This window comes from Macrobrachium rosenbergii, chromosome 4 (genome assembly GCF_040412425.1).
Source record: "Macrobrachium rosenbergii isolate ZJJX-2024 chromosome 4, ASM4041242v1, whole genome shotgun sequence".
Lineage (NCBI taxonomy): Eukaryota > Metazoa > Arthropoda > Malacostraca > Decapoda > Palaemonidae > Macrobrachium > Macrobrachium rosenbergii.
The window spans coordinates 20,727,501-20,749,191 of NC_089744.1; the positions used below are offsets into that span (position 1 = coordinate 20,727,501).

General features: G+C 37.0%; 1 protein-coding gene across 3 annotated transcripts in view; it reads right to left on the reverse strand.

Moving 5' to 3' along the window:
* The window catches only part of LOC136831055 (uncharacterized), a 275,143-nt gene that overhangs the window by 36,829 nt on the left and 216,623 nt on the right, over window positions 1-21,691 (reverse strand). Inside the window, exons 1-2 of one of the 3 annotated variants that reach the window (XR_010850787.1) lie at window positions 15,555-15,896; window positions 14,495-15,244 (exon numbers count right to left, since the gene is read on the reverse strand). The exons of 1 other annotated variant lie outside the window; for it this stretch is intronic. The gene's annotated coding sequence lies outside the window, so the exon portion shown is untranslated. Of the gene's footprint in view, window positions 1-14,494; window positions 15,245-15,439; window positions 15,897-21,691 lie in introns of those variants that run through there. One more of the 3 variants, XR_010850786.1, reaches the window with a different exon arrangement.

The following is a 21,691-nucleotide window of genomic DNA, read 5'->3' on the forward strand; positions in this document are numbered from 1 at the left end:
CTTTAGTGAATGAGTAGGCTACCGTTCTTCGATGGTATCGATTTCTATGGGGATTAATCATCTTATAACACACACACACACACACACACACACACACACACACACATATATATATATATATATATATATATATATATATATATATATATATATATATAATAGAGTTTTGAACTTTATAATAGAGTTTTGAATATATATATATATATATATATATATATATATATATATATATATATATATATATATATATTTAGTATCCTTTTTTATTTCGAAGATTCCTTAATATCATTTATATTGTCTGAATCCTTCATGCAGTGGACTCTTTGCTCCTGGTTCTCCATGTATCATTTTCATTTCAGGCGTCTCCCTTTGCACCATGTCCCGAGCACAGACCTTGGTTGTTGAATTTCCTAGCGGACATTTAGCTAAAATTAGTGCAGGATGATAATTTTAGGGATGAAGCCTAACCCATGAAGCTTTGTGAGGCCTACGTATCTTACTTCGACAAGTATCTATTATGCTGAATGGTTCTCTGGTTCTTGACCTGACGGGGGCTGTTGTTGTTCTTAGGATGTGATGTCTTTTGAATAGTTGTATAGGTCGATGTTTACATGCATCACAGTGCCAGCAGAAAGAGTGCTGGGAATTATAATATCTTCAAGATTCGCTTATCTTCTCTATAGGCTGAACTCATCTGGTTACCTCATCATTGACATTTTTGTTTTCTTTCTCTTCATTTCCCCGGTTGTTATGACAACAGCTAGTTCCTCATTGGATGGGTCGATATCGCACTCGGCTAGTACTCTCCTAGGCCCGCGTTCGATTCTCCGGCCGGCCAGTGAAGAATTAGAGGAATTTATTTCTGGTGACAGAAATTCATTTCTCGCTATAATGTGGTTCGGATTCCACAATAAGCTGTACGTCCCATTGCTAGGTAACCAATAATTGGTTCTTAGCCACGTAAAATAAGTCTAATCCTTTGGGCCAGCCCTAGGACAGCTGTTAATCAGCTCAGTGGTCTGGTTAAACTAAGGTATACTTATGCCAACAGCTGACTGTCTTCTCAGTGACCCTCTCGAATGTGATATTAAAAAAAGCTGTTATCCACAATTTCTCAGTGTACTGAGTTGCTAGTTGGTAAAAAGATTTTCTCTTCTGTTCAACTAGTTGGAGAAGAAAATTATCAACCATATAAGCAATTTTTTTTATCTGAAAAACAGTTTAATGGTCCAGAAGTTTCTTAACTATCTTAGGTCTTTCATCAACAGAGAATCCGAATTTTTTTGACTCGGAATTTGGTGTTACAATGTCACCTGGGCCTTCGTGAAAAGCCTGGTTGCTATTGAGAAAGAACTTATTACAGAACTATGCCTACACCAAGAAGCTTATGAGACTCAACCAAGGCAGCCTGTACATGTCCCACTACAGGAAGGTTTCCTTTACACTATCTGAGAACAATCTCAACATAGAGAAATGGGCGAATCTCACACTGAACTGACATGTACTATCCAAGCCCTGCCAACGTCTTAAGAGGTTGAGTTCAAGTCCCCCTGACCTAGATATCAAAACCCAACTTACTGGAAGCTATCTTCAGTGAGTCCACGAAAATTAGATAGCATTACTGCAGTAGCACAATACTATCTCTACAGAGTATTTCTACTCCGACCCATGTATTGTCGTCTTGAGCAGACAAGTTCAATATATGATCTGCCACAAAAAGGATGACTAATTAGTCAAGAAAGACTACACCTTACTGGATGAACATACTATCTCTTCAAATCTTGCGCTTGTAAAATTTGAAAGAGGTTATCATTTCAGCCGTTCTTTATGCTTGTGAGCATCAACAAGATGTCTCAAGAACGGCTGAACGGATCTCGATGAAATTTGTGTTTACAGTCATAGGGTGACATTCTCAAACTTACATAACTCTTGTGAGAAACTGACTGGAAGTTAACGAATTGGTGCCATGGAGACCATCTTACCCATTTTAAAACAGGAATGTTCACAGATATGTAATATACTTTCCATATTGATAAACAACAACGGAAATTCAGCATTCATGAACTTCATCAAGCTTGACCTGTAAATTTCAAAGGTTAAGGTCCATATGCAGTATTTCGAACTTTCTATCTGCTGGAAAAGTTCAACTTGCTTCTGAGTTATCTAGCTCCTTATTTTTTGCAGCCATAATCATCAATTTATTCACCAGTAAACACATACATAAACACACACACACGCACATACACACACATATACTGTGTATATATATATATATATATATATATATATATATATATATATATATATATATATATATATATATATATATATATATATATATATGTTGACTGATTTCATGCCTAAAAATTAAGCTCAGAAAGTTAACCTATTCATAGGATAGGCAATAAAAAATCCGGTTAAGATTACCTTTGCTGAGATGTAATTCTTTGCAAGTTTGTAATTTCAAACCATAATATTGTTACACCAACATTTACTTTTCAACTGAGTGTGTCTCATTCAAAGATGCTTTCAGACGTGTATCGGAATCGTACAGAAATCAAAGCTAATTTGTGGAGAGGAAACGTTATTCGGATGAGATAGCGAGTGTTAGCACAACTGAAAGTAGCTGAAAAGACTTAATAAGACCAAGGAAAAATCGAATAAAATTTGCGTCACAAAGTGATGTTCCTTTCTCCTGATGTCTTATCAGATTATAGTTGGCACTGACATATTAATTGATTAGGTGATTTTTGTCCCTATTCTGGGGCAACGACCTATGGTCGACAAAGTCCGTTTTAGGCCTAACTGGGAGGCTAAGATATGTCAAAAGATTTCCCGGAATGACTTATGAATGACCTATGAAGTATCATCCTTCATCTTCCAACTCTTGACAGACTAATCAATTCTTTACCATTTCCCTTCCTCTTTATCCACTTTTCACCTCTCTTCCATTTTATGACGGCAAGTTTCTCGTCTCCGCGGACGCTACAATAGAAAATTGATCTCTGTGGCAGCATTATTGGTATCTGTAAGCAATTCTCTCTCTAAAGATAAAGTTATAATTGATTCCCTCGCAATAACTTTTGTAGCTTTGCAACTTGTAGCTGCTGAATGTGGAAGCAATGTTAGCGTGCCACGTTGCGAAGGAAGCACTGAAGTCAGGTCACGGAGTAACGCAAGATTATTCAACAAGTTTTTTTTTTTTTATCTAAGGAAAAATCTCCATGAGGGATACCCAGTAGGCATTATCTGCCCTCCCCCTCCACCACAAAGAAAAAAGGAAAGGGAAAAAGAAGAATAACAAGAGGCGAATATGTTTTAGACTGAGCTGGCCTTATGAAAGCACGGTCTCTTGCTCCTGAAGGGATGCGGAAGGCATCAAGGAAAACGTATATATTCCTACATAAAATTCAGGTGTCAAAGCATTTATTGGGTATAACTGGGACCATTCTTTAGTTCTTGACGTTGTAACATTTTATTCATTATGTGTTTTGTATTCATTGTTCCGCATTTAAGGCTAAATCATGAATTATATGGTATTCGTTACTAGTACTTTATTAACTATTCAGTATTTAATCCCTTAAAGCCTCATTCATTATATACTATATTCATCATCAATATCCAACGTCGAAAGACTAAAACATTGAATAGTGATTGTCACTGGGTTCTAATACCGTGAATCTAAGTCGGGTGAATGGTGTCAACATTCACTATAATGTGGTATTAAACACTGCATACTCAATACTCTTAAATGAAAGTCATCTTTTGAAATGAAAATAAAGAAGAGAGAGACTGGCAACCCAGTATCCTTATCTGGCCCAGAACCAATGAACCCAAAGAAAAAGAAATAAAAATAGCATTTGCGTGACACCGAAAGCTGGTAGAGAATGACGAAGCTTAAGAGCAGCGGGAAAGATACCAGCCACCGAGCAGAGTAGATGCGACAAGTGGTGGCCTAGCGGGTGCTACGAGGCCACCTGTGAGGAAGAAGGATTCTCTCTACCTGTAGCGGAAATAGGAACCAAGAAGGAAAACAACGGCAGAAACAATCCATATATGAAAACACGGACGGATAAAGCCAATAGAGAGCTATAACAAGAAGAAAAAAAAAATAGATCTAACAACAGCAGAGTAGAAATGGTGAAACCACAGACGAAACCGGTCAGAATGAAGCTTCAGGGCCAGGGATACCGAAATGAAATATCTGAGATTTTTAGAAGCAGCTGATTCATTGAGAACCACGTGTTTTAGCACAGACAGACGGAAATAAGACTGATAAAAGCAAGCGATGTAAATCTTATGACTTTGAGGAAACACTGTGTGGGCATGTGTCATTGACTAAGATTACCCAACAAGCTTCAACGGGCACCACATTAATATGGAGGTGCCAGAAGGCTGAGTGCCAACATATCGCTGTTGAGTGGCACCCAAATTTAACAGGTTTAAGCATTCATATATTCTAAGTACACTATGCTCTCATAACATAATACTGCTTGCTCAATACAAGATGAAGTCACGCAGCATCTTTCCCATAATAAAATTGAATTACGAGAGAGAGAGAGAGAGAGAGAGAGAGAGAGAGAGAGAGAGAGAGAGAGAGAGAGAGAGAGAGAGAGGGTTCTTAAAAAAAGTTGGATAATGTTGAAGCAGCAAGGTAAGTTTTTAAAAATCAGTTTACTGCATATTAAAATTTCACAATGACACATTTCCTAAGAATTCAACAATTTTGCCTTATGTCATTTTGCTAACCAGCCGTTATTGTTTCATATGATGTAACGATCATTATTTCATAATCCCTATAGATAAATTGCATTTATCTACTTCCTCTCTCTCCTCTCTGCATAAAAAACCAGTTCGGTTTCCATAATTCCGTCTTCACTGTATCAAGAAAAGATCATCGGTGAAAAACCACGAAGGAAGAATTCCTAATACAATTTGCTATAACTTCTGGCTCTCACTGCTTTTAACAAAGCTTGTTCACTACGAGGAGGATCTAAGACGAAAGATCTTTTAGATGGAAACTATATAATTTTTATTTGGAAAACCTATATCTAAATATAGGTTAAACAATGACACACGTTACTCACTTATTTTAACCCACGATGATCCAAAAATTAGATCGCCTGGCCATATGTTATTAATATCACCATCGAATCTTATCAAAAGAGGATTGTGAGAGCGGGAATAAGGTGGACAAAGTTTGCATAATTTAGAGGAATGATATTTCTTAGCTTCTCAAATAATTGAAGACGTCACACCACTTCTTTAATTTTAGACTCGTTAAACCTGCTTGCCACACCCATCCTATCTATAGAAATCTACGCCCGTCTTATTTTTTACTCGGAAGGGCGGTAAAACTCACTTCAGACACGGTTTGAGCTCAAAGGTGCACGATATTTAGTCGATGTTTGCAATCGAAAAGTATGTAGGGTAATGAGGTGAGATAGAGACTTATGAAAAACAGTTAATATCGGTGTGCCAAGACTATAAGAGGTCAGTGCACCGTCCTTATCCTTAACTCTTCGTCTGGTGGTTCTCAGTTTCATCGGGGATCACATCCAAGAAAAACACAGACGCAAAGACCGTAAGAAAGTTGAAAGCGTGACAGGATGAAACCATTTCTTGTTGAAGATACAGTCTAGAAAAGCATTTGTCAAAGACATCCACAGAAAAAACGAAATCTAAGAATATAATTCTTGGAAACTTTTCATTGAATTATCATCAGTGTGCAATCGACATCATCTGTTCATTTACATTTCAGTTATATATAGAACACTTTGTTGTTTGGAATTCAGAAGCTTCTAACTCAGAAGCCTCTGCTAGCTTGGTTGAGCTTAGAAATTTGCACCTATTATTTCAAACCCAGAAACCGAAGAGCAGGAATAGTTATCACAAGGTCAGAGGTAGAGAGAGTTTAAAAACAAGGCATTACATGCATCAAAATCAGTATTATGAGTACCACAAGCAAACTTGATATTTCAAGCCTCTCCCTCTGCTGCTGTGTGTGACTCTTAATCTGCTAGGAAAGGGTTCGCTTCTTCAAGTGAACCGGACAGTGTACAGAGCGTTTGCTCCTGAAAAAGGTGCTGGTTCTTTGTCAGCAAGGTTCATGATAATGTCTGCAAGTCTGCAAATCATACTTTTCTCATTTAGTTTAAGCTTCTCTCTTTGATTCCTAAGTTTCTTCTCCTTTTGGTGTACTATTTCTTTCATTCTCTAAAATTCCCTGCTTTAGGTCCATTGGAGGCTCTTGCATCCTTGAAGATTAGAAAGACAAATAATCGTGATTGCATAGGTGCATGCGTTCTTGAGGAATTTGGGACAGTATTGGCTTCGATTTTTTCCTTAATTTTTTGCCAGCATTTGCCTCTAAAAACGTCATCTAATTCAACACATCCCAGAGAAAGGCCACTTTTCTTAATGCCACATGGGATGAACCACTGGCTAACTGGACTTTTTTGAGGGGGGGGGGGGGAGGTGTTAGTAAAATTGAAAATTAGTCCACAATAGGCAGACAAATAATAGTAAAGCTTATCACAAGAAAGAAGGTCACGGATAGAAACAGCACTATTACTGGGGTAGTCCACCCAATCACCAGTGGGACACCTTAATGGTTTTTTTTTTTTTGGTGGCCTAAATGCCATGAATGTTCATAATATTTGAATATCTATGAAAAAATATGGCAGATATGACAGCAAAGGTGTGCTGTATCCGGTGTTGTCAGGCTTATGTGAGATGTATGAAAAATGTTAGACACAAAGATAGCGACAGATTTCAAGATAATTTTCCAATCTGGTTAAAACGTCCCCTGGTTAAACTAGGAGGGTTTTATTAGTTGAGCTGTCTGTTGGTGAAACTCAAAGGTTATGCTAGATAATCTGAAAATAGACAGCAAAAACTAAGCTTTCTATTTCCTACCGATTCAACTCTGATATCCATGGAAATTAGCCGATGGACATTTTGGTTAGGGCGCATTTCGTTGGCAAGAATTTCATGGAGCTTCAGTAACGAGAATTTTGTCAAATATACATTCTATCTGTTTATCAAACAAAGGGTTAAGGAGTACGGAATTTAAATGAAAGAATGTCTCACATGATTATAGAACTGTGTACTCATTTTTGTCATCAACTATGCTCCTAAGAAGTTGTACCTGTATTACCTAGGGGCAATATTGTGCTTTTCACTAACGTTAAAACATCTGAACTGAGCAATACATTATTTCTTGTTGCTTTTTATCCACCTTTCTAAGATAAGAGACTCACCATTACTTTCATACCTCTTATGAAAAGTCAAATTTTTGTTTGTGGCTTTGTACTTGTTTATATATATATATTTATATATATATATCACAGTATGTATATATATATATGTATGTATATATATATATATATATATATATATATATATATATATATATGACTTTTTTTATCACATCACCGTGATTCATATTCAATCAGTAAGCTACAAACGTCCTTTAATATCCAAGTTCTTGTCTTCGCTGGTTCGAGCCCACGAGACGACGAACTTATTATCACCTAAAAATTCCCCTTCGGTAACATATATGAAAATATATTATTTCCGAGGTAGAGATGAATTGGATATTAAAGGACGTTTGTAGTTTACTGATTATATATATATATATATATATATATATATATATATATATATATATATATATATATATATATATATATATATATATATATATATATAGTGTGTGTGTTTTATAATTCTGATTTGGAGAACTTCTTGTCAAAGTCTCTTCTATTGTTAGCATAACTGACTTTGTACCTTATGAAACTTTCTCAGCAACAGGCACAAATCCGTAACTGAAATGTTACATCACGAATTGTGATATACTACTAAAATGACCGGAGCCATACTCGCAAATTTATCAGTTGATGTCATGTTTTTGGCAGTTCCTGTTCTCTAAACTGTCCCTTCCATTGGAGCTGAAAGCATATGATTAAACTTGGATCTCTCCACTGTTTAAGCTGCAAGACTCCTTCTAAGAAGCTCTCAAAACTTCACTGCTTAAACTTGAAACTTTTATGGGTAACATAGTTGTGTTTAGATACACGTCGTTCAATTTGCAGTTCAAATGTAAAGATTAAAACAATCACTGCAGTAATTTTTTACTAAGGTAACAAAAGGACTGTAAATTGCTTTGACTATGACGAGTTCACTCAAAACCGGATAGCAGATATGCCCCTTCCCAAAATAAAAAAAAGCAGTAGATTCAACAGAGTAGACAGCAAAGATAGCAACCAGATTTACTCACAAAAAGAACTTTTTTTCTCTTCAGAACTGACCCTGATATGTTTACATGTGGTCACCAGCTATGGGTGAACATAAACTATAAACTGGTTCAACCCGACAAACGAATTCGTTTACAAGTAACCAGTGATCTTGTTTAAGTTTTTGATTTGCTTGAAATCGGCAGGAAGATTAGTTCAAAAAAGGTTAGCGTATTCCTTGAAAATGGCTGTTGGATTCGCTCTAATGTGGCCTCCATAGTCAATCAACATCGAGAATTAGATTTGTTAAAATATAAGCAGATTCTCCCCATATGGCACATAGACTTACAAAAAACCAGCAAATCATCTCACAATATGGCTACCAAATTCACACAAACGAGGTAAAGGAATTTGCTTAAAATGACCGCCAGCAATGTACTCAGAGGCGACGGGAAAAATTAGATTGGTTGGGAAAAAGGACTTGACACCAATCCTCTATAGAATGAGGCTCACTTACAGTGACACCTCTGCCAACCTTAAATCATGGACAGATAACCTCTTTTAAGAATAATCTGTCCACGCGATGAAAAATCTATTCCTTTGATTTCCTTACAAATTCAGCTGCTTGAAGATTGCATCAGATGTTAGGTTTCACAGTCAGAATAAAGGCCACTTCATTCGTCAAAGGAAAGGTTAAAAAGTTCAGGCATTGTGAGAAAGGATCCGCAGTCAAAATGGAGTTCACTTCATTTCTCAGAGGAGATGTAAAAAGAGTAAAAAATAAAAGAAAGGAAAGCAGGAAACGTCGGAAGAAAAATAACATTGGGAAAGGAGGAAATTCTTTGGTTGTTTGTTTGCTCTTACAGTAGCCCGCGAAAGGAAAAAACTGCCGTCATTCTTGTTCTCTATTGATCTTTTCAGCAATAGTTTTTGTTTTTTGTTTTTGAAGGTTTTTATAAGTAACCTTATTCAGTTCCTATCTGTAAAACTTCTAGAAAAATATTTCATAATTATTTTTTCATTTCGTTGAAAGCTTGTACGTCAGAAGAGAATTTCTGCTAATTTCTCTGATATTTTTCAATAACTCTTACTTTTAAGCTTTTCTAGACAACTTCAACTCCCTAAGATATAACAGATAAATGTAAAATAAACTATAAGGAACCGTACGATAAAAAAAATAAAACAAATACCACCTGTCAGCTGAACCGAACAAAGAAGATTTTTCTTTTAAAAGTTCATAAATAAGTGACGCTTCTTCAGTACAAAATAAATATAGATCAATCCTGCATGTACCAAACATCCCTTTCCCAGCTGAGACGTGGCTTCCTTCATCCTGTCCTTTGAAGGACGCATACGTCATTCACGATTCACCTTTCTCACTCCCTGGTGGAACTAATCCTTACAGGAGTTGACAAGCTGGGATGTAAACTCAAAGAAATTGTTCACATCAAGGTACTTCTAAGATGTCGGGAATATAAGCCTAAAATAGAATCGGTCGGGAATGTCCCTGGGAAAAGGCTTAAAGAAATTGTTTTACTTCCGAGCTTCATCCGAAGAAAAATTCTTTTGTGGTTGGAACTGAGAGAAACAGGAAAATATCCTAAAACTTGAAAGAGATGACAAATTGTTGAAGTCCCTAATTTCGTTAGGAAACGTCCCAGGATGTGAGGGTAAAGGAACATTTACTTCATGACATTGTTCGAGGGTAGATTATTGTCCGGCGGTTGGAGTTAAAAAAAAACTCTGTGCAAAAAGAAATCAATGGTTAAAAAGTTGATTTGTTTTAGAGTTTCTCTACAGGAATTAACTTTCCCTTGTTAGAAGAACAACAAGAGAGACAACAAATAATAGACAAGAGAATTCTTTCTTTGCTTTCGAATCATATTCATGAGTCTGGTCTAACTTTTCCCTCCTCTCTTCGGTATCTTCGGATCTGGCCTAGATGAATGAAATTTGATGAAGAGACTGACTAAACAATCTGATTCTGGAAATAAATCGTCCTTGGAAAAGCTTGGAATGAACTGCCTGGAATCATGAAAAGGCTTTCTGGGAAAGCGAAAAGACATCCCTTAACACGTTACGTATTCGTAACACATTCTGAAAAAAATTTCTCTAACTATGATTTACAATAAACTGACTTTATGGCGCATTAGAAAAAATTCAGATTAAGATATACCTTTGGAAGAAGTTGATTTTTAAGCCAAGCCTAAACGTCCCAGCCGGCTGAAGATTAACTGGTTTTGTTTGTAGAGAACTTCTTGCGTTTGTCTACCCTGAATAATTCATGCGCGTCTGTCAGTTCTGCTTGTTGGGATGTTGGACGACACTAATTAATTCCGTTTTCCTTTAGGGACGGATGCCGAAAAGGCCAAATCCAGCCCTGTCTCTGCAAGGAAGGTGTTCATGACTTGATCTTTCTGCTCGATGACAAACCGCCTCTAAAAAAGAGGAAGGTTAAACGTTTAGACTCGGCAGCAGCAGAGGAAGGCGAATTATGAAGTAACAGGTCGACGCTCGCGGTGTGTCCGCCGGATTGCGAAGTCCAAATGTTTCCTGTTCGGTAAGCAAGAGTATTTCGGCTCTGCATCCGATGTCTTTGCTTCTCTCTGCGTTGCGACCTTCCTTAAAAAAGGAAAGTAAATCAGCTCTCTAAGGAGAATCATTATATTTAATTGTAGGGAAAATTGGGTAGCGAGATGACAGAGTTCCACTTCTAGAATCTCGACAATCTCGACTGACACGTGCCAAGGGGTTCTTAAATTAGGGGTGAAAACTGGAGCAAGGTAAAGTTAAAGAAGATGATCGGTATGACTGTAACAAACATCATTACCAGAATTTATGGCATCTAATTTTTGCAGAGAGGGAAGGATTATTTGATCAAAAGTCATTTTTTTTTATTTTGCTCTGGAATTCTCTTCAGTTTCCATTTTTATTGGACTCCTTTCGCCCTTTGTCTTTCAAATACATGTGTGTATTTATGCGTATGCTCGCGTATTTGATGAAATCTTTCAAAGAACATAAAGTGAAAATATACATGCATGCAGGCAGGCACGAACACAGATCTTTTTATTTATCCATTTACTTATATCTATATCTCTCTATCTGCTATATATATATATATATATATATATATATATATATATATATATATATATATATATATATATATATATATACATATATATATTTGTTTATACATACAGAGTATAACGGATTATATGAAAGTGTAAACGAATTCTCTATATTAGATAAATATCTACTCTAGCTTTGCCTTACGAGAGAGAGAGAGAGAGAGAGAGAGAGAGAGAGAGAGAGAGAGAGAGAGAGAGAGAGAGAGAGAGAGAGAATCTATTCATCAGACTACCTATTAAGGTATATGTAAATCAATTTGGTAAAATACTGGAAACCAGAAAAGTGGCCTCTGAAAGCTTTCCCTGCAACCAAAACGATAATTCCTCGTAGCTGATGCAACGTTGATTTGATCTGTTGCAAAACATCTTTCCGCACATATTTCTGATTTGACAGGCAAATATATAAACGAATAAATCGATAAATTGATTTATCAATACAGTGAAGCTAAGCGTATTCCCTGAACGTGAAAAACTTGTCATATTCGGCTTTTGCGTCCTCAATGTTGATACTCGTGTTTTGTCATTTAAGACTTATCGTAAAAGAGACAATTATATTTATGTTGGCCGCATGGAATGGCTGACTCTCTCTTTTCTCAGCTTTTCGAAACCTTCACTATCCGAAAACCCAATATCCTTAGAGGGAACAGAGAAACAAAATTCTCCCACGAGATTCGAATTCCGACTCTTCAGTGTAAAAAGGTATACATCACGGAGATAGGTACTTCTTCATATAACAACATTTCTTTGAAAGAATTTCCCACTAACTGAAATCTGACCAATCCCTTACCAGCCGGAGAAAACGAAAACTAGTCTCCATTTTCCAGATTGTTCAGGTTGAAACGTGATATAAAAAAGAAATATTTCCGACCACGTTAAAACAGTGGACGAGGATGATAATATCGGTCTGCGAATTAAACTTAACAAATTGTTATTGGTATTATTAAGAAGATGAACCCTACTCATATGGAACAAGTCCCCAGGGGCCATTGATTTGAAATTCATGCTTCCAAAGAAAATGGTGTTCATTCGAAAGAAGTACCAAAGCTTTCAAGAATGATTCTGACAGTAATCATACCATACTTTTTCGATAAGAAAAATGTTATCCCTAGTTATTTCGGTTACACAGCACGCAATATCGGAGAGAGGTCTAGCAGGAAATAGGTTATTAAGTCTTTCACATTTGAAGATTCTCAGTGGCAAAGTGAATAATTCATTCACAGTACTGTGGCTGTTGCACAAAGATCAGCGCAGGTGAAAAGCTGGCGAACAAAATATTCGCGAAATGGATGTCTGTCTCATCTGAGTCTTATGAGAGAGGAAAAGAGGGGAAATAAAAATTTTAGAAATGATGGGATGGTGTGAAAGAAACGTGGAACGGAGGCCTTTGACATCCCGATGGAACGAGAGTGCAGGAAGGACTGATGTAGAGCCACAGGTGCATTTGATATTTTTTTCGTTACCAGTGCTAATGCGCGTGAAAAACATTACAAATGTCTGCGATTTTTATAACTCAGCACATTTCTTTGCAGGCAAACACAAGTGAAACGTATGCTTATTATTTCTTAACTTATCTTAAAACAGCATACCCCTTCTGTTAGTTTACGTCCCCAGACCAACGATGGGGAAGAAAAAGTTTGATTTAATGTAGGATAACTCCATGTATTATTCCCAAGCTAAAATAAGCACTACTTGTAAAATAAAGACAGGTAAAACTTTAAACTGTTAAAATAAGCACTGTAGATAAAGCCAGTTGTTTATAAGTCCATTGATCCTCTTCGTTGGGTGAGTCGGTAGAGCTGTGGACCGGCACTCGCTAGACCGGAGTTCGATTCCCCGGCCGGCTGATGAAGAGTTAAAGGAACTTATTTCTGGTGATAGAAATTCATTTCTCGCTATAATGTGGTTCGGATTCCACAATAAGCTGTAGGTCCAGTTGCTAAGTAACCAATTGGTTCTTAGCCACGTAAAATAAGTCTAATCCTTCGGGCCAGCCCTAGGATAGCTGTTAATCAGCTCAGTGGTCTGGTAAAACTAAGGTATACTTAACTTTTTATAAGTCCATTCGCGGAGAGTTTTTCAGTCCATCGCCAGGAAGAGACCAGAAATCAGTCCCACAGGGTATAGTCTGCTGGGTCAGTTTTCTGAACAATCCGTTGTTTTTCTATTGACTTATGCAGTGAATTGGGCATCTGATGATTAGTCGAATGTGGTGGGTTACAGCCTTACTGCCTTTGTGGCGAAGGGACTGGGGCTAGCAAACAGACCCTAAAAGAGACATCGGGCTAAATGGAAGTTTAAAACCTCTAGGTGACATCCCTTCTAGGGAGGTAAATGTGTGTTGTTTCATATACATACACTCAAAAGTATATATTTGTACGTATGTATAAACACACATACACACACATATATATATATATATATATATATAATATATATATTATATATATATATATATATATATATATATATATATATATATATATATATATATATATATATATATATATATATATATATATATATATATAGAGAGAGAGAGAGAGAGAGAGAGAGAGAGAGAGAGAGAGAGAGAGAGAGAGAGAGAGAGAGAGAGAGAGAGAGAGAGCCCCCAATGTTTAGCAACCACTAAGTACTTAATTCACCAACTAGGTAGACTGGATTGCAATTTGTTTTCCGTATATATATATATGTGTATTATATTTTTATAAATAAATATATATGTACACACACATATATATGTGTAAAAAATAAATTGCACTCCAGTCTACCTAGCAGGTGAATTAAGTGCTTAGTTGTTAGCAAACAGTCATGGGCTGCAGCCTGGTTAGGGAGGTGCTTAAGGCTTTAACTTCACACTAAAAACGACTCGCAGAGCCATCCTGTCTAAAGGAAAAGGCATCGGCGATAAAAGGGCCGTATGCGTCTGTGAGGTTGTAAATAATAGCACAGATAAAAAAAAAGAGGGACAGAAAGTTATCATTAAGGGTTTGCATTTTACTTATTAATTCCTGATTATAGTTCAAATATGGCCACTTCCTCTGTGAACATTGTATCTTAAAATCTAAAGCTCAGAAACATTTTACCTTGGAATATAAGAACATTTTACCTTGGAATATAAGATTTTACCTGTGTGAAGAATTCTTCGTAATCAGGACTTCAGAAATCAATTGTAGTGAATTTTCACTGTCGTTGCTGCATCTAAATCGCCATGTCACTAACACTTTCTCTAACACTACGTAGAGGTCGACGTCCGTCTAAGACTGGCCTTTGGGAGGCATAGGGAAGTTAACAGTGATGGATCTAGGAGTCCACTCGTAGGATAACTTATTCCAGAGAGGCAACAGAAGCCAGGCGCCGAGGGTCTTATAGGTCACGTGAGCCATGACGAGGAAGAGTCCCGCTAGACGCAAGTTGCGATGGAAGGACGATGGATATATAAACGAGCGCGTAAAGGCCTCCTGCTGGATCCCCGGTGTTTCGATGGCATCCGATTCCATCATTGGCCGGGGCGAAAGACTCCTCGTACGGCTGCGGCGATTCCCGGAGGGGGGAGCGAGGAAGGGAGTGCTCGATCTGCTGGAAGCTCGAGAGCCCGGCAGCGACGCGGTGGATTTTCTGGGGACGCCCAAGAATGGGTTGGAACGGCCAGGTAAAGGGGCACCATGTCTAGATGGCGGCAGTGAACTTCCTCTTTCATAAGGGGAGGTTCCGTTTCTTTCCTTAAGGTATCTTGTCCTCCCGTCTAAGGAATTATACTTCTGAGGCCTGTAAGGAAAACCGGACTTACTGCTTAAGTCCTCGTGGTACGAAGACCAAAGTCGTCCTGAGTTATCCATCGTCATCTCCTGTTTTTGAACAAACTCAGATGACTTTTACCTGTAGCAAGAGAGCCAAACCTTGTATAAGTTTTTCTAGATTACGAGATTTAAACGATCAGGATATAAGAATTCCATGAAAAAATGACACGAATTGTCTCACAGTTCAGTCAAATATTCATAAACATAAGAACACTCAGCATATATCCTCATTATATTTTTTTAAACTTGCTTTCCCTTTTACACCTTATTTTACCTTAAGCAACTTTACGATTGAGAAAAATAGTGATTCGTTCTTGTTCTGTTACCAAACGGATAATTTTCGAATAAGTAGAGGCCCTTTTAACTCTTGTTCAGTTGCTAGTACACACCATTTTCCCTTCGAACTTCTTTCACGGAATCCTTGAATTTCTGATACTTTTATTCAATTCATAATTGTAATTCGTTTCTTGTGACCACACGAAGAGCACTCGTTCAGTCTGGCTCTCGGCAAGTACTACACAGAGCTTTGGTTGCGAGGACGATACTGTCTTACTGACATCATTTGGACCAGTTCCCACTTTCTCTGACGCCAGCTGATCATATGGTTCGTTCTCCACTTCCCCAGACATGGTGGGGGAGGGGAGAATTGTCCTTCTCCCTTCCCCTCCCCAGCCTTCTTCTGTCACTCATCCCCGGGAGGCTCTCCTCCTCAACTGGTCTGGTTTGGCACAACTCCATACCCACCGGCTGGGGAATTGTTTGTTCATCATCTTTCGTGTCACCCACCCTCGCCTGAAAGCCTAAATTTCAGTCTAATTTCAGAGGATGTGAAGGGGTTATTAGTTCCTAGATCTTCGTATTAACAAGTCAGGAGTAGATCTGTTTGGTTTTTACCCTCCAGATTTGCTGGTAGAATTTCGGGTTGCAGTGGTGAACTCGTGATACTAACTGGCTCCTTTAGTTTAGGCCCAAATGATTTATTGGGCGATTCATTATTAGGAGTGACACTAAAACGTCTATGGTACGTGACGACGAAAATAAATACATTCAGAAAAAAATATTCTAAAAAGCAAAATTCCCGGCAGGCATTTCCGCATTCAGCACAGAAGTGTTATTTTACAGAGAACAGGCTGCAATGAAGTGCAAATGAATTAACGTCAACGTAATTCTGACAGATCCGGTGCGGGTTCGAATCCTGTCATGTGAGTCAGAGTTTCTTCATTTTTGGATCTAAACCTAGTAGGGACAATTGTATCCAAAAGTGTGAAGAAAGCAAGAAGTTAAGAGTTCATTGGTGGCTATATCTGGTGAAAAGGAATATAGTAAATTCTATATAAAAGCATACACACGTATACAACACATTTATACACTCACATATATATACATATATATATATACACATACATATATATATATATATATATATATAATATATATATATATATATATATATATATATATATATATATATATATATATATATATATATATATATACTGTATATATATATATATATATATATATATATATATATATATATATATATATATATATAATATATATATATATATATATATATATATATAAATATATATATATATATATATATATATATATATATATAATGTATAAAATGTAGTCTTTCGACCCCAGTATAGTCAACAGGTGTAAACCGGCCGTCCCGTGTCATGGTTTCAGTTTCGTAATAATTCTAAGTTGAAATCCATTGCAGAAGTAGCTGAAGATTCATATGAGTTTTCAGTAACAAAAGATCAGTTGAAATTTACGATAATCTAGTTGTATAATTCCAACTTAAAATTCTTCTTGATCCGAGTAGATAAAGATTTCATTTTTCTGTGTGATGCACATATTTTTAAATCCTCAAAATCTTTGAGAGAAATCCCCCAGAGCGGAGCAGTGCGTCCACCAGCTGCTTTTAAAGGACACCTCAGAAACCTTGGGCTATGTGGACCGAGATCAGGTCTCACCGTAAATACCATTTTATAGTCGCAATCCTTTCTTTTTACGGTTGGGAGACAGAGTCAGATAAAACCGCCAGGATCTACTACGGTCACTGTCAGAGAGAGAGAGAGAGAGAGAGAGAGAGAGAGAGAGAGAGAGAGAGAGAGAGAGAGAGAGAGAGAGAGGTATGATAAAACTATTACTGGTCTTTAAACATAAGAAATATAGCCATTAGTTTTTTGAGGCAATACAGTATAATCGCAAAATGTGATCGAACATATTACACAGGTATTGTTCATATCTTCTTGTTCATATACTTTCACTTAGTGCTTTCGAAAGTCTTTTCCCTATATTAGTTGCCTATTCTCTTTTATCCGTTTGTTTTTTGAAAAGGCAGGTAGAGCATATATTTTTTCCGCTCATCACTTTTTTTTTTTTTTTTTTTTAATCTCCGCGGTTTCTGGTTTCCTCGTTATTTCAGGTACGTGTCCCTCCCTCCCAAAAATGATTGAGTTTGTGTGTGAAAATGTACTCTGAAAGGAGCTTGATTACTGGAAAAACATGGTTCCAAAGGAAGAATATTCGTGATCATACTTGGCAAAGAAAACAAGGTGGGAAAAAGTTTGTTAGGTTTCTGGATAAAACATCAAGATGGAAAATTAAGTTGATGGACATTATGGTGAAAAGAGAAGTGGCTGGAGCCTGGAAGTCTATCTAATATTGTCCTGGTCGACAAAGGGATTTAGTTTCAGTTAAAAAAGAAAGTTTTAGAACCTGACCATGATTATAGTGAGTGGTCAAGATAAAAATGAGTGTGGGTTAACTTAATAAAATAAGTGAAGATACAAGTCCTTAATATATGGAAATTCAGCTGCTGGATCAATGATTCAGCAGAGAATATTTGTGCGCATAGCTGTGTTGGAAGGATAAATAAAATAGGCAAAATGTATGATGATGGAATGCATGGCTTGGTGAAAAAAAAGGCTATTTGAAGAGATGGCCTAGTATAGGTATATAAAAGTATGAATAGAGATGACCTTGCATAAGTATACAATAATAACAAAAATTCATAAAAGTAAGGGAGAAAAAGCTGGTAAATAATGAAAACAAATAAGTGAAACTGGGTGGGTGCTTCATGGCGTAATTGTTGTCTTTAAGAAAATAAACGCAGAGAATATTATTGAGCGAATGAAGCTTCAAATAAAAGACAAAAGGGAGAGATGCTTTCTTAAGACTGCGCGCTCTTGCATTTACGAAGTGAAGATTTGAAGAACTGCTGAAGATAACAGAGAGAGGAGAAGCAGATCTGAATAACACGGAACTGGAAATGATCATTGTGTCTTTGAGAATGCGTGCAGAAGTGACTGTTGCAGTAAAGTGGGTGACTGATATGTTGAGAATGGGAAAAATGCAAGGAATTTAAAAGATTATAAGGGAAATAATGTGATATGATGCTGGTGACGTAACTGAGTGGATAAGGCATATATGGATAAGGTAAATATTCCAAAGGTAAGTGTCAGAAAGGTTACAGTATCTGTGACTTGTGGGGCAGTATACGATAGAGTTTTGATTGAGAAGGAGGACACAACAGAAAGATTACCAGACGAAGATCTGTGTGGGTTTGTAAAAAAAAAAAAAGGGGGTTTGTGAATCAGTAAGTTGTTATGAAACACTTGTTCAAAAATTAAAAGCCGTAAGTACCTTTCGCGTACCTAAAGAAAGCATATGATAGAAATGTTAAAAGTGCGATGCGGTGTGTCCTGAGATGTGTTGGGATACGTCACTGTTGGCAGTAAATTGCTTTCGGTGTAAAAGTAGGTCTGAGACAGTATCATATCTCCACTCTATCCTGTCATCTGACTCCTAATGTTCTTCTTAGTCTTATTTTCAAATCAACAAAATATTTTAAGATATAATTTCGATGCCATGCCATAATTCATATTCCATGTGAGACTTATGTATAGTATCATTTTCGTACAAGATTTCAACCTATTTGGTTTCCAAATCTAAATCAGCCTTTGTTCTTCTCTTCTTTAGTCTGTCACTAAATTCCAGCTGAAGAGAACCAGAACCTGTAGTGGATGCTATTGATTTCATCACTTCCTGCCTCACTTCCGTTTCTCTTAAACTGATTTCGAGTCCCATTTCAGTTGCTATATGATGTATTCTATAAAGAAAGATTTGTTAATCTTGCTGGGTTTTGCTCTTTAAAACAGCATCTAATACATATTCTGTCTGTCAAAATTTTACCTTTACTCCAATCGAAGTCTTCACTTCTATCTCCTACCACTTTTCATTATAGAATCCATGAGAAGGGCAAACGCCAAGAGTAAAGTTATATTTCTTTGTAACAACCCTCCCCCCACCCCCCACCACACCAATTACTGTAATTCGTTTGACGAGCCCCTATCAGCATTTAATTGGCATATACTTAATTCATGAATAATTTCTGGTAGCTTTACATGTTCAACGGCAATGCTACAGTGACGAAAGATCTTCAGTACTAATGGTCTGTGGGCTATGTCAAAATCCATGCACTGCTGAACCAGAGGGCTTGAAACAAATATTTGATCTGTGCGACTACAACCTTTGCTAAAACCAGCTTGGATATTTCAGGGGTCGAATGCCATGTAATACATCCGTGGAGGGATTAATGTAAGCCTTTGAAACTGGGCATTCTGACATGATTACGTTAAAAGCGTCCCAGGCTTTTTCTCGTTGCATCCCGACGATACACTTCATTTTCTTTTGAAATTTTTTTCTGATGAATTTAGGCAGGAGTTGACGATATTGATGGCAGTATGGAATCGCACTAAAAAATAATACGAGTTTCAGGTTGCGTTAATAGCATTCACCGGTCAATGTCCTTTCATTATTGTGTGTGTGTGTGTGTGTGTGTATATATATATATATATATATATATATATATATATATATATATATATATATATATATATATATATATATATAGAGTAAAAGGACACTGACCAGTGTATATATATATATATATATATATATATATATATATATATATATATATATATATATATATATATATATATATATATATATATAATGAAAGGGCATTGACCGGTGAATGCTATTAACAAAACCTGAAACTACTACCATCAATAACGTCAACTCCTGCCTTAATTCATTAGAAAAGATTTCAAACGAAAATGAAGCGTATTGTCGGTATGCAACGAGAAAAAACCTGGGCTGCTCTTAACGGAATCATGTCAGAATGCCCAGTTTCAAAGGCTTACATTAATCCCTCTACGGATGTATCACTTCGACCTTGAAACTTTTGGCACTTCAGAAATATCTAAATGCAGTTTGTCGCAAACAGAAAGCCTTCTTTAAGAGCCGAATCGCTTAATGATATCGCTAGTGTAGCATGTGGCTAATAACTTATTCGGAGTCATGCGAATTTATGCTGTCCTAATTAACGAAGTCAACAAGCTTGTAATTAACGCGAAGTTAATTCCGCGGTTAAATGAATGTGAGTGCCGGTGGTAATTCCAGCGATTCTTGCGCCCTAAGTTCTTGTCAAACACTTCATTTTCCTCGTCAGGTTTTGGAGGCAGTTTTTATTTCTAGATTTCTTCGGTGGCCAAAGAAATCTTCACCATTTTTGTTATCGAATTCTCTCCTTTACCTCGTGTTTCTTCTTTCCTATGGTGTTTCTTGAAGACTGATTCTACCACTTCTTCCTGGCTCGATCCCAATCTTTTTTATTTTTTGTAAAAGAAAACTGTTGTGCCGGCTTTGTCTGTCCGTCCGCACTTTTTTCTGTCCGCCCTCAGATCTTAAAAACTACTGAGGTTAGAGGGCTGCAAATTGGTATGTTGATCATACACCCTCCAATCATCAAACACACCAAATTGCAGCTCTCTAGCTAAGCAGGTTTTATATTATTTAAGGTTAAAGTAAGCCATAATCGTGCTTCTGGAAACGATATGGGATAGGCCACCACCGGGGCGTGGTTGAAGTCTCATAGGCAGCAGCTCATACAGCATTATACCGAGACCACCGAAAGGTCTATTTTTGGTGGCCTTGATTATACGTTGTAGCGGCTGTACAGAAAACTAGATTGCGCCGAAGTTTCTAACAAGAGATATGAGTGAAACTTCCTGAGTTACTTTAATTTCGTTCGCCAACGATTCCATTTCAGCATCAGAAGTCTTCAAGTTCGAGAAAAATGACTGTTTAAGCAAGAAACTTATAGATTTCGTAAAGTAGCCTTGATCACAAAGTCATTTTGCTATTAACATTTTGTATAAAAGATAATCGTTGTTGCAGATTTTTATTAAAAGACTAATGGGTATATCTTCTGCATTCCTACGTGAAAGACTTAGACTCTGCCAAGGTGGTAAGATACGAAAGTACATCAAAGACTTACATTCACGCAAACACAACACACAGCACCGTGCCCAGAGTACACAGATTCCTGGTTTATTTTTAATTCGAAGACACAAGTTTGTGCGATGTTTCGTTCTTCCTGCCGCTTGTCTACTTTCTTTTTTCTCTCTCTTTAGCGATCTGGGTTTAGTGATATAAAAAC